This window comes from Sminthopsis crassicaudata, chromosome 2 (assembly GCF_048593235.1).
Source record: "Sminthopsis crassicaudata isolate SCR6 chromosome 2, ASM4859323v1, whole genome shotgun sequence".
NCBI classification, from domain to species: Eukaryota; Metazoa; Chordata; class Mammalia; order Dasyuromorphia; family Dasyuridae; genus Sminthopsis; species Sminthopsis crassicaudata.
This window is the reverse complement of record NC_133618.1, coordinates 61,454,827-61,470,291: the sequence shown is the minus strand read 5'-3', so window position 1 is coordinate 61,470,291 and position 15,465 is coordinate 61,454,827.

Here is a 15,465-nt window from a genome sequence, read left to right as displayed (position 1 = left end):
CCCTTCAGATCGTCAAACATAAAAAGATCACTCTCAAGGATGACAAGAATGTTTTCCTCCATCCCCATCCTCTCCCTCACCCACCACCAGATAAGCTACTTAAGGGCAGAGACTATTTCTTTTTTCCTCATTTTTAATTAAAGCCTTTTTATTTTCAAAATATATACATGGATGATTTTCAACATTTACCCTTACAACACCTTGGTTCTAATGTTTCCCTCCCTTCCCCCCACCACCTTCCCTAGATGACAAGTGAACCAAAATATATTAAAACATTCTGCACAAGAAAAATCAGATCAAAAAAGGGGGAAATGAGAAAAAAAAACAAAAAGACAAGTAAACAACAACAAAAAGAGTGAAAATACTATGTTGTGGTTCACATTCAGTTCCCACAGTCCTCTCTTTGGATGCAGATGGCTTTCTTCATTACAAGGCCATTGGAAATGGCCTCAATCATTGCAGAGACTATTTATGACTCACATTTTAATAAACCACGGCATCTAATAGAGAGCTTTACATGCATTTCCAACATGATATCAGAGAGAGAGAGTACTAGTTTTGGATTCAAGACTGAAAGTTAAACCCTGGCCCTGCTCTTTGCTATGTGCAGAACCCTGGGCAATCCACCTAATGTCTTTGTGCCTCGGTTTCCCCCACAAAATTAGGATAATTACTGCCTATCTCACATAGCTATTATGTTGAACAGGCTTTGTAAACTGCTGCATAAATAAGAATTGTTATCATCCAGCCTGTTTGAATTAAATGCATTCATTTGGGTAGTCACTGAGCATTGAGTTCCAAACATGTAAAGGGCTACCATGTGGTTTATTCTGCTTTGTCTCAAAAAACAGGAGCTGGTGGCTTTCCAATGACTGTAAGTCTTTAAACAAGTTATTTCATCCTTATCTCAGTTTCCTCAACTGTTAAAATGAAAACAATAATTACTATCTAACTTCCAAGAGCAAATGATGGAATTTATAAGGCACTTTGCAAACCTTAAAATACTATGTAAATATTAGTTATTATGTCAAAGAGAATTTGTAATTTTTAGCCTGAAGATAATGGGAAGCTTCTAAATATGGGAGGGGTAGTCATACCAGTATTTTAGGGACATGGTCAGAACAGGGTTTTAGAAATATCAATTTGGTAATTATGGGGAGGATGGATAATAGAAAGAAGAGACTAGATACAGGAGACCAATTAGGAATGTACAGCATTTGTCTAGGTGAGTAGTGATGAGGGCCTTGACCAGAAGTGATTAAGGTATGAGAAGAAAGCAGGAAATAGAAATGAGAGATACTGCAGAACTATATCACACATGATATAATAGATTTTAACCTTAGTGCAACCTATAATCTCTGAATTCTTCAGAATTCACCTTTATGCCATTTTTCCTTTTGAAAGAGAACTCATTTTAGAGATATGGTACAAATGGGAGATATAGCCCATATTTCAACAACACTGTGTAAATTCTCTATTCACAGTACATGAAATGTGTCATAATGTACCTTTCCCCTCCCCTCTCCCAACCATTGGGAAAGGAGAAAGGAGTATCCAGAGTTCCCATAGATGCAGCCACCACTAAAGGGATTAGAATGATGAAGATCAGAAGCTCCTTTGGAAATATCTAAAACTTTTTAGCAGGATAGAAATCATCCTCAGCCAACAAAGAAGCAAGGAAATAGATTTGGTCTAAACCAGAGACAGGGATCATCAGTTAGTCCATCGTTAAGCATTTATTAAAAATCTACTATGTACCAGGCAGTGTGATAAGTGCTGAGAATACAAAAAAGAAAAAAAGGCCAAAAGAAAGTTGCTGCCACAAAGACCTCCCCTATCTAATAGGAGAAGACAACCATAAAAAGAAGCTGAAAGGTAGAAGGGTGGGAACTGGGATGAAGCAAAGATGGGAGACGGGATGGGGATGAAATCCAGATGACTGAAGCCAGGTAGGAAATGATGAGACAGCTGCTCTGAGGATTCTCCTTTAATGAAAGATCTGGGAATTCTCCCATGTCCACCCTCTCCAATCAGAAGCAGGAAGGGCCCCAAGAGCACTGGGTACTGAAGAGGTGTCAGAGTTAATTTGATCTTATTGGGTGATAAGTAACTAGACACCATGTTGAAAATTAGCAGTTCAGCCCTGTGAAAGAATAATCTTTTGGGTGCAGAATTCTAAAGACTAGAAAATATAAAGCTAGAGCACAAACCTTAGAATATAGAATATTTTTTAAAATACTATAGAAAATTGAATGTTAGAGTTGGAAATGACCTTGGAAGTGCCCTCCCCTCATTTTGCAGATAGGAAAACTGAGGTCCAGAAAAAATTCAAAGTTCACAAAGCATATGAGTGGCAGAGATAGGATTAGAGACCTCAGTCTCCATGGCCACTTCAATAATAGGCAAGAGATGGTCAGGGCTCTACCATCCGCCAGGGCCCAGACTTGATTATGACTGTTCCCTGGTGCTTGAAGAATAATTACCTTCCTAGACTCACCACTGGCATCGATTTACCTGCAGAACACAGAGACGACAATGATTCCTTACTAATGAGCATCTCAGATGACTATTTGTTCTGAGATGTTAATACTGTGGGGCAGAAGGTGGGGGCAGACACAATCAACTATAAACCACACAGCAGCCAGTTGGCAACAAGCCTGTAATTTATCCACCAGCAGACACACCTACATCCCCAATATGTTGATCTCTTTGTAAAATATATTCATTTGTCTATGACATTTATGGCCTGAGAAAAAAATTAGATTGGGTAGAAAATACATTGCTTTTCAAATGGATATTTGGTTTCTCTTCATCACCCATTGGTGTGCAGATGCAGAGAATTTTTATTTATTTGTATTTCCTATTAGTTAGTAATTAGCTAACACAAAATGAAAAATTGGTTTATTGTATGTGCCTTGTTTCTGCTCCCAGTTCTTACAGTATGAAACTACATTTTTAGCTTACTTAGGTTTTTTCCCCTATGTCTCAGAGAATTATTGACTACAAGAACTAAGAGGCATCTTAGAAAATAGAACATAGGATGTTAGATTAAGATCATCCTTAGAATACAGGAAGTTAAAGCTAGAAAAGCCTTAGAGGTGGAAGGATGTTTGAACAAAAATATAGGTTTTCAGATTCAGATGGGATCTTATAAAAAGTTAAAGCTGGAAAGGACCTTAGAACAAAGAACATTAGAGCTAGAAAATCAGAAATAGGAGCATAAAATGTCAGAACTGGAAGGGATCTTAAAGTACAAAGAATATAGACTTAGATCTAGATGAGACCTTAGAACATAGAAAGTTAGAACTGGAAGGGACCTTAGAACATAAAGCATGGCTGTAAGATCTAGGTGGCATCTTAGAATATAGATGTTAAACTCAGAAAAATTCAGATTAAATCATAATTACGAAAATAAAAAGTAAAAAAAATAGATAATGTTAATTTGTGGTTATCTAAGTCAATATACAACTGGCAGAATATGAGTTTGACACCACTGCCTTAGAACATAGAATGCTAAAGATAGAAGAAATTCTAGAACATAGAACGTTAGAGTTGAAAGAGACTTGAGAATATAGGTAATTATAAATGTAAGGGATGTTAAAACATAAAGAATAAAATTCTAGTGCTAAAAGAAAATTTGAAATATAGAACATCAAATGAAAGAACTGGAAGGAACTTAGAACTCAGTCAACAAGTCAAGTCAATAAGCATTTATTAAGTGCTTACTATATCCCAGGTATTGTACTAAGTTTAGAATAATACAGTTTCAAGGAGCTTGAGGATGTGTGATACTTTCTAGTCTAAGTTGTTCACAATATTCATTGTAGGTTGTGAAAGTCAGATAGAGGAAAGAGCCCCCATGACTAGTCCCATAAAGACAAGAAATACTTTCCTGCATCATGCTTATAATATAATTATACCACCATAATCCTATTACTTTTAATGAGCAGAAGTAGTTTGGAAAATGGAAGAAAAGAAGGAGGAGAAAATAAACTGTAGGACAATCAGAATAGAGATAACCTAAATTAGAGAAACTTAAAGGGAGATGTGCTAGATGTCTTCGAATAGTTTAAGGGAACTCTCAGCTTAAAGAGAGATTCTGTGGCCCTAGAAGACAGAATTATAAATTCTAGACATTGCACAGAGGTAAATTTCAGCCTTGATATCAGGAACAACTTTGGAATAATCAGATCCATCCCAAACAGAAGGGACAAAGGCTGGAAGGCCACTTGTCAGGTACATTGAGGGAATATCATATAAAATATCACTTGCACCAAATGACCACCAAAGGTCATTCCAACTCTAAAGACATCTGAAGACGACATCAAAGCTTCTTAAGCTGTGGGTGTGACCCCAAAAAGGATCTTGTAACTGAATGTTGGATTCACAAAATTATGATTCATGATAGCAAATGTTTGATTTATATACCTGTTTTATAGACCTATATTCCCCGAGGTCAGGTAAAAATTTCTGGGGCAAAAAAGGGGTGGTGAGTGGAAAAAGTATAATAAGGCCTGGACTCATTGATATTTAAGGTCCTACTCAGGTATTCTATGAATCATAAAAGGAGGAAAAGCAAGAGGTCCTCGAGGTTCTGATGCTCTCTTGATCATAGAAGCCTGGCTACAGAGATCCCATCAGCACATGGAGATCAGAGTATAGCTTGTTCTGGCTTAATCGTCTTTCTTTGTCTTTAGGGATGCCCCAGTACTAGACAAAGGAGGACTTATGATCAGAAATGATCCCAATGCAAAAACAAAACGTTCCAGTTTTTTAAAAATAGTCCTTTAAATGCACTCAGAATATTTTTTTAGGTTTAAATCCCACTTCTTTTATTAATTTTATAATTATATATTTTTGACAGTATATATGCATGGGTAATTTTTTTACAACATTATCCCTTGTACTCACTTCTTTTCCAAATTTTCCACTCCCTCCCTCTACCCCTTCCCCTAGATGACAGGCAGTTCCATACATATTAAATGAATACACTCAGAATATTAATGTATTGTGAGAATTTTTAGAGCGTTTTAAGATTTGCAACCCTTGTAACAACTTTCTGAAATGGATGCTATTATTATATCCATTTTACAGATGAGAAAACTGAGGCTGAGAAAGGTTAATTGACTTGTCCAAATCCGTATTCTTGGCTCCAAACTCAGCACTCTAGCCACAACACCACTCTCACATAGACATAAAATAGTAAAATAGTAAAACGACTTTGACTTGGCCCACAGGGATATCATGTGACTTCAGTGAGATCACTGGATATAAAGTGCTAAATAAATGGAAGTTATTTGCCTTGGCCCCTAACCACCCCCACTTGATATTACAGGAAGCTGCTTAGAGCAATTAGCTGATCTTGGCGTCAGAAGACCTGGATTCAAATCCCAACAAGGATGCCAACTAGCTGGGTGATCCTGGTGAATGGAGTCTCCACTGTGGGTGTCAGTTTACAGTGGATAAAGCACCAAAGATACTTCTTCCTGAATTCAAATCCAGCCTCAGTTTCTTATTAGCTGTGTGACCCTGTCCAAGTCACTTCATCCTGTTTGCCTCAGTTTCCACATCTGTAAAATGAGCTAGAGAAGGAAATGGCAAACCCCTGTAGTAGTTTGAGAAAATCCCAAAATGGAGTCACAGAGAATTGAATGTGACCAAAAAAGACTGAAAAACAACAAAAATGGGGACAATTACATACATACTGTATTTCACAGGGTTGTTTTAAGGAAATGCTTTATAAACCTTAAATTGCACTAGAAATTGGAAGTGTTTAATTATAATAATAATAATTAATAATAATAATAATTGACAAGTCCATCAAAAGGGATCCTGAGTGGGACAGGAGAGGAAATTGGACTAAAGGGAAATTGACGGCACCTGCCATCAGCCTCCCAATAATTTACACTAACTCTTATTGGCAATAAATGTATTTATGATCTGCGACTCCTCTGAATTTATACCAGATCGATGTTGGGAGCAAAAACGCAGCCTGAACAGATTGATTTCCTTTATTTAAGGGGAAAGTAGTATAATTCAGCTCTCTTGCCCTAAATCATAATGTTTGCTGAAGAAAGGCTGCGGAGAATGTTCATATTTGGGCAGAGAGACAAAACACAGACCCGGCAGGGAGCATCCATCAGCGGTGATACATTCCCCAAAGGAACAAGGATGACAGGCCCTTTTAGTGACATCGCTTTTCAGAAGCCCAAGACAAACAGCCTCCTGGAAGCCTCTTTAACGGGCTGTGGCCCAGGGGCAGGTTGTTTTACTGGCCCGTTGGACACAGATGGAAGTACCACCCAACTACCAGAAAGGGCTTGAGGGGCACACAATTCTATGGAAGAGGAAAGCAACATTTAAGCGTCTTGCCCAAGATCACATAGGCAATAAGTGTTATTCGAACTCAGGTCCTGAGGTTCCAAATTTAGCAGTCTTTCTCCTTTGCCATGCTCCTTGCTAAATATCTGTTCTGCTTTCTTTCTCTAGGTATGTGCCAGTATAATGTGTGGATAATGACCTGTATGTGTCTTATACATCCATCACGTCCCAGCCAAAATGTCCTCTCCTCCAAGAAGTCTTCCTTGACTGTTTCACTGAGTTCAGACTTGGACTGTCCCCCTGAGAGAGCTTCTCCATACTCATCACACATGCCATAGTGAGAAGAGTAATTGGGAGATAACTAGTACTCTCATTTCTCCTCCCTGCTCCCATTTCTCAGGCCTTTCTGCAGCATTCTTTCCCTGATCTTCTCCCCACCCCAAAACAAAAACAAGGAGTCCCAAGGAGAGGCAGCTGTGCCATGAAACCCTGGAGGACTCCCACACACACATCCCAATCTTTAGGTTCCACAATGTGTTTCCTGTCATTGAGACCCAAGTCCTGGGATTTGTTGCACGGGAGGAAATCCTTTGGCAAGAAACAAAAACAGAGCAGTTAAAACAGAGGTCATTGCCCTGCTCAAGAAAGAGCACTGAGAAGATTGAGATCTTAGAATTGGGTTGGAGTCACTGCTTCGCCCTCAGTCATCCACACAACTGCAGCACGTCCCTTCCCGGCTTTAGTCTCAGTTTCCCCATTTGAAAAACAAGGAGATTGGACTAATCTTGTGAGTGACCCTTTCTATATCTCTTCTGTATTCTACAATTTCCTTCTGTACTGGAAAGGCGCTTACTTCCTTCTTCCCTGCACTCGGAGGAGGTGGGGGGAAGGAGGAGAGAGTAGGGCCGGAATAGAGAGGGGGGGAAATGCATTCTACTAAAGGCCCTCCTATGGGATATAGGCAGGTGGGAAAAGCTACTAGAATAATAAACAGAAGGAAAAGAGTCTGTGGGGAAAGTAGGAGAAAACAATAGGTGCCCCACCAACCACCTCCTTAAAGGATTTCTGCTACTGAGAAACAACCTAGAAGGACCTAAGAGATTATATAGTCCAATCTTCTCCATTTGACAGATGAACAAATTTAAACACAAGATAAAATGATTTGGCCAATGTCACATAGCAGAATTAGTAAGTAGGTAGATAGTAGGTAGTCAGTGAGTAGATGGATAGATAGGTAGGTAAGAAACATTTATTAAGATCTTACTGTGAGCCAGAAACTCTATTAAGCACTGAGAATACAAATGTGAACAAAAAGACAGTCCAGGACCTTAAGGAGTTTATAATCTAATAGACAAAGACATCACACCAAAAGCTGAAAATCTGGAGTGGAGGAGGGGAAGGAAGGCAAGGAGAGAAGGAAAAAGAATAAGTAATAAGAAAATTCTTTTCTCCTATCCCCAGCATACCCACCCTGCCTTATTTCCCCTTCCCTTATCACCTCCTTTTTGTGGCAGGTCCTCCAAGCAGAGTGAACTCTGAGGCAATGAGTGTAAGAAACTCATCAGGTTTGCATTTTGAAAATGTGTCATTCAGAATACATGTATTTAATTTATAAATAAATTTTAAAAGTTTAGAGACCAGTGGTCTAGACATTGCCCCCAAAAAATTATATTAGTGTGGACTTAGGTGAAAGGAGACCAGGGGCAAAAATGGAGTGGAAGGCACTGGGGAACTCTCACTCTTTAAAAACAAGAACAAAGCTAAGCCAGCAGAGTCAGAAAGCTCAGTGGACTCAAGGTCAAGGCTTGATTCCATTCTGGCTTTCCCCAGAGTTGTTATTTTTACCCCATCTGTGCCCCGGTTCCCCAAGTCGAAAAAAAACAAACAGAACATGTGCTTAGTTAAGGATAGCAGTGATGTACAAAGCAGAGCCAGTAATCCCTTTCTCATCTGTCCTGAAGAGAGAGAACCCTGCGAGAGAGAGAATGGGGCATGGCAGCCAAGAAGGGACATGTGATGTAAGGAGCTAGAATCAGAAAACAGGTTTTGTAGTAGGTCCAGCTCTCCTGTTCCCTGGCAAAAAGAGTAGAGTGTTCAACCCAGTGGACTCCGGGCTGGAGGGAGGCTCTCTTAAGAATATTACATTTCAACTTATCTCCCAAAGGGAACTTTAAGATAAGATTTGGTAACATAGGAGGGACTTCTCCCAAATCACACATAGATAGGAAGGAGGTCCTGAATTCGAACCCATGATTTCACAGTGGTAGATACTTCCTGCCAGTCAATGATTTCATGAGTAGCTTTGAATGAAAAACAATTCTATAGCAAAGTTCTAGGACAAAGTTCTAATGCAGAGTCCCTCCATATTTGTTCCATTCTTGTATAGATTTGTTTACACATCCTCCCCTCTGTTAGACTGCAAGATGAATCAAGGTAAGCATTGTCTCTTGTCTCTTTGTGTATTTCTAATACTTAGCACAGTGCATTGCATAGAGTAAATACTTCATAAATGTGTATTAATTCTAATCATGAGAAAATAACATTAATTACAATAATAAAGGGCAACCAGATTAGGACCAATACCAGCTAATACTAATGAAAGTGTTTTCCAACTCAATAAAACAGACAGCGTTTGTGTTCCCTTGCCACAGTCTCTGAGATCCCAGGATCACCTCCATACTATGATGAGGTAAGAAAATTTACAAGAGAAGTGGGGGGTTGTTCAATGGAAGGACATATTAATATCTATCTTTGTATTCCCTTTAGCATAGTAGTTGACACATAATAAGTGCTTAATAAATGATTACTGATGGTGATGAGAATTTTTGTTGTTATTTATTATTATCATTATTATTACTGCTGCTGCTATTCTTGGTGGTGCTTTACTACCACTACCACCACCACCATTACCCTTACTACTACTACTACTCCTACCACCACTATTACTACTATTATTATTACTGATGCTGCTAAGCACAATACTAATATCACCACCACCATTACCTCTACTACTGATATGACTACTACTACTACTACTATCACTACTATTGCTATTATCATTGCTGCTGCTGCTGTTATTACTACTAATACTACTGTTACTGCTGCTATTATTACTGCTACTACTACCACTATCACCACTATCACAATTACCTCTAATACTGCTGTTGCTACTCCCACTCCCACTAACTACTACTATAACTACTACTACTACTACTACTACTACTACTACTATTACTACTAATACTGCTGTTGCTGCTGCTATTACTACTACTAATACTAATACTACTATCACCACTATCACTATTACTACTAATACTGTTGTTGCTACTACTATTATTACTACCACTACTACTGCTATTATTATTGCTGCTGCTGCTGCTTCTACTACCACTATTCCCAATCCCACTATTACTACTATAACTACCATCATTATCACTACTACTACTATTACTACTAATACTGCTGTTGCTATTACTACTACTACTACTACTATCACTACTATCACTATTACTACTAATACTGCTGTTACTACTACTATTCCCACTACTACTGCTATTATTATTACTGCTGCTACACTACCATTACTCTCACTCTCACTACTACTACTATAACTATCACTATTATTACTACTAATACTGCTATTGCTGCTGCTGCTGCTACTACTACTACTACTACTACTACTACTACTACTACTACTACTACTACAAATAATAATACTGCTGCTACTGCTGCTACTACTCCCACTACTGCTGCTGCTGCTGCTGCTGCTGCTATTACTAGTAATACTGCTATTATTTCTAGTATTAAGAACAATCAAACTATCCCATGGGTCTATAAAAGCAAAGGGTCCAAGGTAATCGTATATGGTACAGAATACACGCTGTCATTAGGATTTGTCTCTGAAAGGATTCTTGGAAATCATCTTTGACTCCCCATAAAATGGGAGACACAGCAGGCAGGAGGACAAGGAGCCAAACGCAGCCCCTGGAGCCCAGGCTGAAGGAAAGTCTGTTTGTCCAATTATGAAGCAGGAACTAACTATCAGGAGCTACCTTCCTGCCTGAAGACTCCAGCCCCATTGTTCTCTCTGGGACCCTCGGCCATGTCCTTAAGGAATGTGAGCCTCTCGAGGGACAGGAAGTCCCCAGAAGGTTCCTCTCCTGCCAGCCATAGCTAAACAAGATGTCCTTTCAGGACAAGCCCTCAGGAATGGAGTGAAAACTGGCCGGACACACACTCCACAGGGATGGGGAGATCTGGTGCCCTGGAAGTCCCAGGAATGCTGTGTGCCACCTCTGCCTCTCAGGACTGGTTTCTTCTTTTGTAAAATAAAAGGATTGGACTGATCATTTTTAAGGGCCCTCCCATCTCTGACATCCTTTGGTGATTACTTCACACGTGCACTTTTTACTGAAACATGAGTAAAACCGATTGGAGGAAGAGGAAGACACATGATGGAATTCCTGCTTTCCCAGAAGGTTGCAAATGCCAAGTGAGACAGCATCTGGGAGGGTACTTTATGCTTCTGAAGGAAGTGTGTAAGGAAATCCCTGGGGCCTGAAGAGATCATTGTTAAGATTATTATATGAATTCAGTTTCTTTTTAGAAATACGGTTTTTAAGGGGGAAAAAAAACTCTTGGCAAGAATGGTCTGGCAGTATTGCCAATTTAAATGCTGGAAGTTTATGGCCACTAATTGAAACACCCAAAGATGGCCTGGAATACATTTACAGGGAAAGAGAGGGAGAACTGTATCATCATATGAAGTAACACTTGCCCTTTTGCCAGTTTTAAACCCATTGTTCTATGTGAAATACTCAGTCCTTTCAGTCAAATTTGACTCTTCCTGACCCCATTTGGGGTTTTTTTGACAAAGATACAGGAGCTGGTTTGCCACTTCCTTCTACAGCTCATTTCACAGATGAGGTAACTGAGGCAAAGAGGTGAAGTGACTTGCTCAGTCACACAGCAAATGAGTGTCTAAAGCTAGATTTGAACTTAGGGCTTCTGGCCTCCAGGACCTACCTACTGTGCCACCTAGCTGCCCCAGGACAATGCATAAAGCTAGACCTGGCTAGCAGAAATTTCTGAAGCCATCTAATTTAATTCCATCCTTTCCATTCCTCCATTCACAGATGAGGAAACTGAGACCCAGTGAGGTTATAGAGTTGACCAAGGTCACAAGGAGTCACCTGAGAAGGAACTCGCTCTTAGATCTTCTGCTGCCAGGGCACTTTTCAATATACCCTCCTGCCTTTGGCAAGCCCTGGCTATACTGCTCAAAGACATGGAAATAGACCCTCAGAGTTATAAGTAATCTTGGGACACATAAAGATATGGGGGGGGGGAATTTAGAACATGAAGTATGAGAGCTAAAAGGAATCTTAGAATGTTGAATTTCTGAGCTAGAAGGAATCTTTGGTTATAAAATGTTAGAACAGGAAGGGAGTACCCATTTCTACAGGGCCAGACACTGTGCTAAGGTCTTTTTACAGATATAATACATCATTCTATCCTCCCAAGGACCCTGGGAGGTGGCTGCTGTTATTCTCCCCATTCAGTCTCTGATCTTATGATCCATCTTTATGACATTGGAGAATCTTACTCTGATCCCCATTTTCTTATTCTATATAATCTATCCACTAGACCCCTTCCAACACTACCACTCTCTGTTCTAATGTTCTTCAAGGCTTAATGTTCTGTCGTGATGCTAATCACAAGCCATCCTTTTGAACCATATCAGCCTAGTGGCTTAGCCATGGACCATCTATTAATCATCAGACCAATGAATGCAACTTTTGGGCAGTTCTAGCAAGTGGGACTTTTTTTAAGAATGAAATTATCTCTACTCTTTTCTTATCTGCATCTCTTAGAATCACTGATTTCCCTTCAAACTTAACTCAATGGCTAATGAAGATTCTTCTGAGCTCTTTCTTCTTACCCGTCTCCCACTGTAAACATTTATGTTCCCAAAAATATCTTATATTCATCCTTTATATATTATGAATGTACTTACTGGAGACATGTTTATATTGTCTCCCCCATTAGAAAGTAAGATGCTTTTTTTAAAAAGAGATTGTTCATATTTTTCTCTATCTTTAAGCACTTAGCTCAGGAACTGACACCTGTTAAGTTCTGAATAAATGCTTATTGACTAATCAGATAATTCAGGGGTAGATGGAACTTTTGACACCATGTAGTTCCATTTTACAGAGGAGGAAACTGAGACAAATGAGAAATTTGCCCAAAGTGACACCGCTAAGTGAAAGAGTCAGGATTTGAATCCAGGTGTGCTAACCTTTAAATTCAGCACATTTAACACTGGGAAATGAGTGTAAAGTGTTTACATTTTTGTTTTTCTTCCCAGGTTATTTTTACCTTCTGAATCCGATTCTCCCTGTGCAACAAGAAATTCTGTTCTGCACACATATATTGTATCTAGGATATACTATAACACATTTAACATGCATGGTATTGCCTGCCATCTAGGGGAAGGGGTGGAGGGAAGGAGGGGAAAATTCAGAACAGAAGTGAGTACAAGAGATAATGTTGTAAAAAATGGTAATGCACATGTACTGTCAAAAAAAAGTTATAATTATAAAATTAATTTTAAAAAATTAAGCACCTTTTCTACTATACCAAACATTCCTCAGGTAGGGGAAGTTGCTGGGGTGAGGAGAGGAGGAAATATGGGATAAAATAATGAGCCGACTGGAGCGGACTCAGGAAAATCTGAATTCAAATACAATTTCACACACTAGTTTTGTGATCCTAAGCAAGTCAGCTTCTTTCCCTATAAAAAATGAGAATAACAGCACTTACCTCCTAAGATTGTTAGGAGGATCAAATGAATTCCTAATTGTAAAGTACTTCGCATGGAGTGCTGGGCACATAGTCAGCATTATGGTAATGATAGCTTTTATTATGATTACTTCCTCATTTGTCAAAGGAAAGGGCTGAAATAGATGATTTTAAAGTTCCTTCCTAGTTCGAACTTTCTGTGATATCTTTGTCTGTTTCTCAGTCTCTTTTCTTGTCTCTCTCTTTCCCTCCTTCTGTCTCTCTGTGTGTCGATCTCTCTTACTCTCCCTCTGTCTGTTTCTCACTATGAGTGTGTTTCTCTGTCTCTGTCTATCTCTGTCTCTTTGTTTCTATCTCTGGCTGTCTCTCTGTCTCGGTCTCGGTCTCTTTCACACACACACACACACACACACACACACACACACACACACACACACACAGACATACACACATGGCAGGGAGCTCAGGAAATTGCAATCCAGTCAGTGAGGAAGCCGAGGAAAAGGGCAGGAAGCAGAGATTGAAACAGCACAGCCCTGATTACTGACCCAGAGAGGAGGCCACAATGACCGCAAGGGATGGGGGAGGGAACTCAAGTGATGGGCTCCCAGCCTCTTGTGACTCTTTTCCTCCAGGTCTTACTGACAAAAGAAAATTAGAGAGAGCGTGGTCCTGTACAGGAGAAGCATTTAACCCACTTTTCTCACCCAAATAAAAGAAGGGAACTCCTCTAGCATATTGTACTGAGCTCTCTTCCAGCTCTAGAATCTCCTAAAAAAGACTCAAGGCTTGTGTGCACATGCACATTTATATAGCACCTACTTTGTGCCAGGCACTGTGCTAAGTGCTTTACAATTATTATCTTATTGACCTCACAACAATCCTGGGAGGTAAATGCTATATTGTTATTCCCATTTTACAGATGAAATAACTGAGACAAACATGGTAAGTGACTTACCAAGGTCATCCAACTAGTAGATGTCAGAGGCCACTTGGATTTTCCTGACTATGTGCCCAACACTCTAATCACTGTGCTACTAAGTTACCTACAACATGATGGTCGATGAGAATTACTTTTGTTTTATTTTTTTAGAACCCCATAATATCCCAAAGAATATCCCAAAGACTTGATTGAGTGAATCTCCACCAGAGAATCAAATCACAAGTTGAGCATCCCCCAAATGTCCGAGTTTGGAATTCAATTGACTTGGAGTCCTGAAGCCCTCAGTTTGAATCTTCCCTCAAATACTTACTAGTCGTGTGATCTTAAACAAGGTCCTTTTCTCTAGAAGATGTACCTTCTAGGTTGGTTATAAGGCTCAAATGAGATAAAAATTGTAATGTGCTTAGCACAGTGCCTGGGACACAACTGTCAATATTGTAGAAATGTCAGCTATATAAAACAGAGGTACTCTGCAAACTTTAGGCCACCATATACATCCCCACTATTATTATTATCTTTCCTAAAATTCTGTGATACAGAAAGCAACCTTCAATGATAACCACTCAAAGGACATCTGAAAACACATGTATGCATCTGCATGTATGTATGATTAAGCCTGGATCTGGGACTGGACCCATGTACATTACTGGCACAAGTAGTTGAGGGTACTAATGCATAAAAGGGCTCTAGGCAGCCAGAAACAGGCGGGCTCCCCAGGGGTTCAATCTTCATTATACATATGTAATTCATGGATCAGAACTGATGCTCTGTGCACACACCAGCAAGTTTTACTCTTGAGAGGCTTCTTACGACAATCTTGTTAGCTCATGCTGACACCCAGAATTTCCTCAGAGAAAATCAGAATGTGACTGTTTTTTCCTTCTACCCAGGACATCCCCTGAGAACATCAGAATCTGACTCCTATCTAGGTCTCAATAAAAAAGGAAAAGAGCTTTTGAATTCCCCATGCAAACACTCAGGGTGATAAGATATTTAATATTGCACAAACTTCATTTAATCTGGCAAAAAAAAGTGAAGACTCAAACTCTAATCCATAAATAGTCTATATATCACCTATTGCCTCCCAGAGGGATGCCATCTTTCCCAGGAGTTGATCTATTCCTCCTGCCTGAATTGCCCTCTCCAAAAGGAAAAGACTACAATCAAGCAAGCCCCTACTTTGTAGTGAACTTTACCTTCTCCATGAGTTTCTTCCATCATTCCGGACCCCAGCTTCTTAAACTGTGGTGTAAGGGGGTTTATAACTGAGTACAAGAGTTGCAAAGTTATGATTTATTTTCAGTAAATGTTTGATTTGTACACCTATTTTATAGATCTATATACTCAGGGTTGCATAAAAAAGTTTAAGGCAAAAAGGGATTAAATGGGAAAAGTTTAAG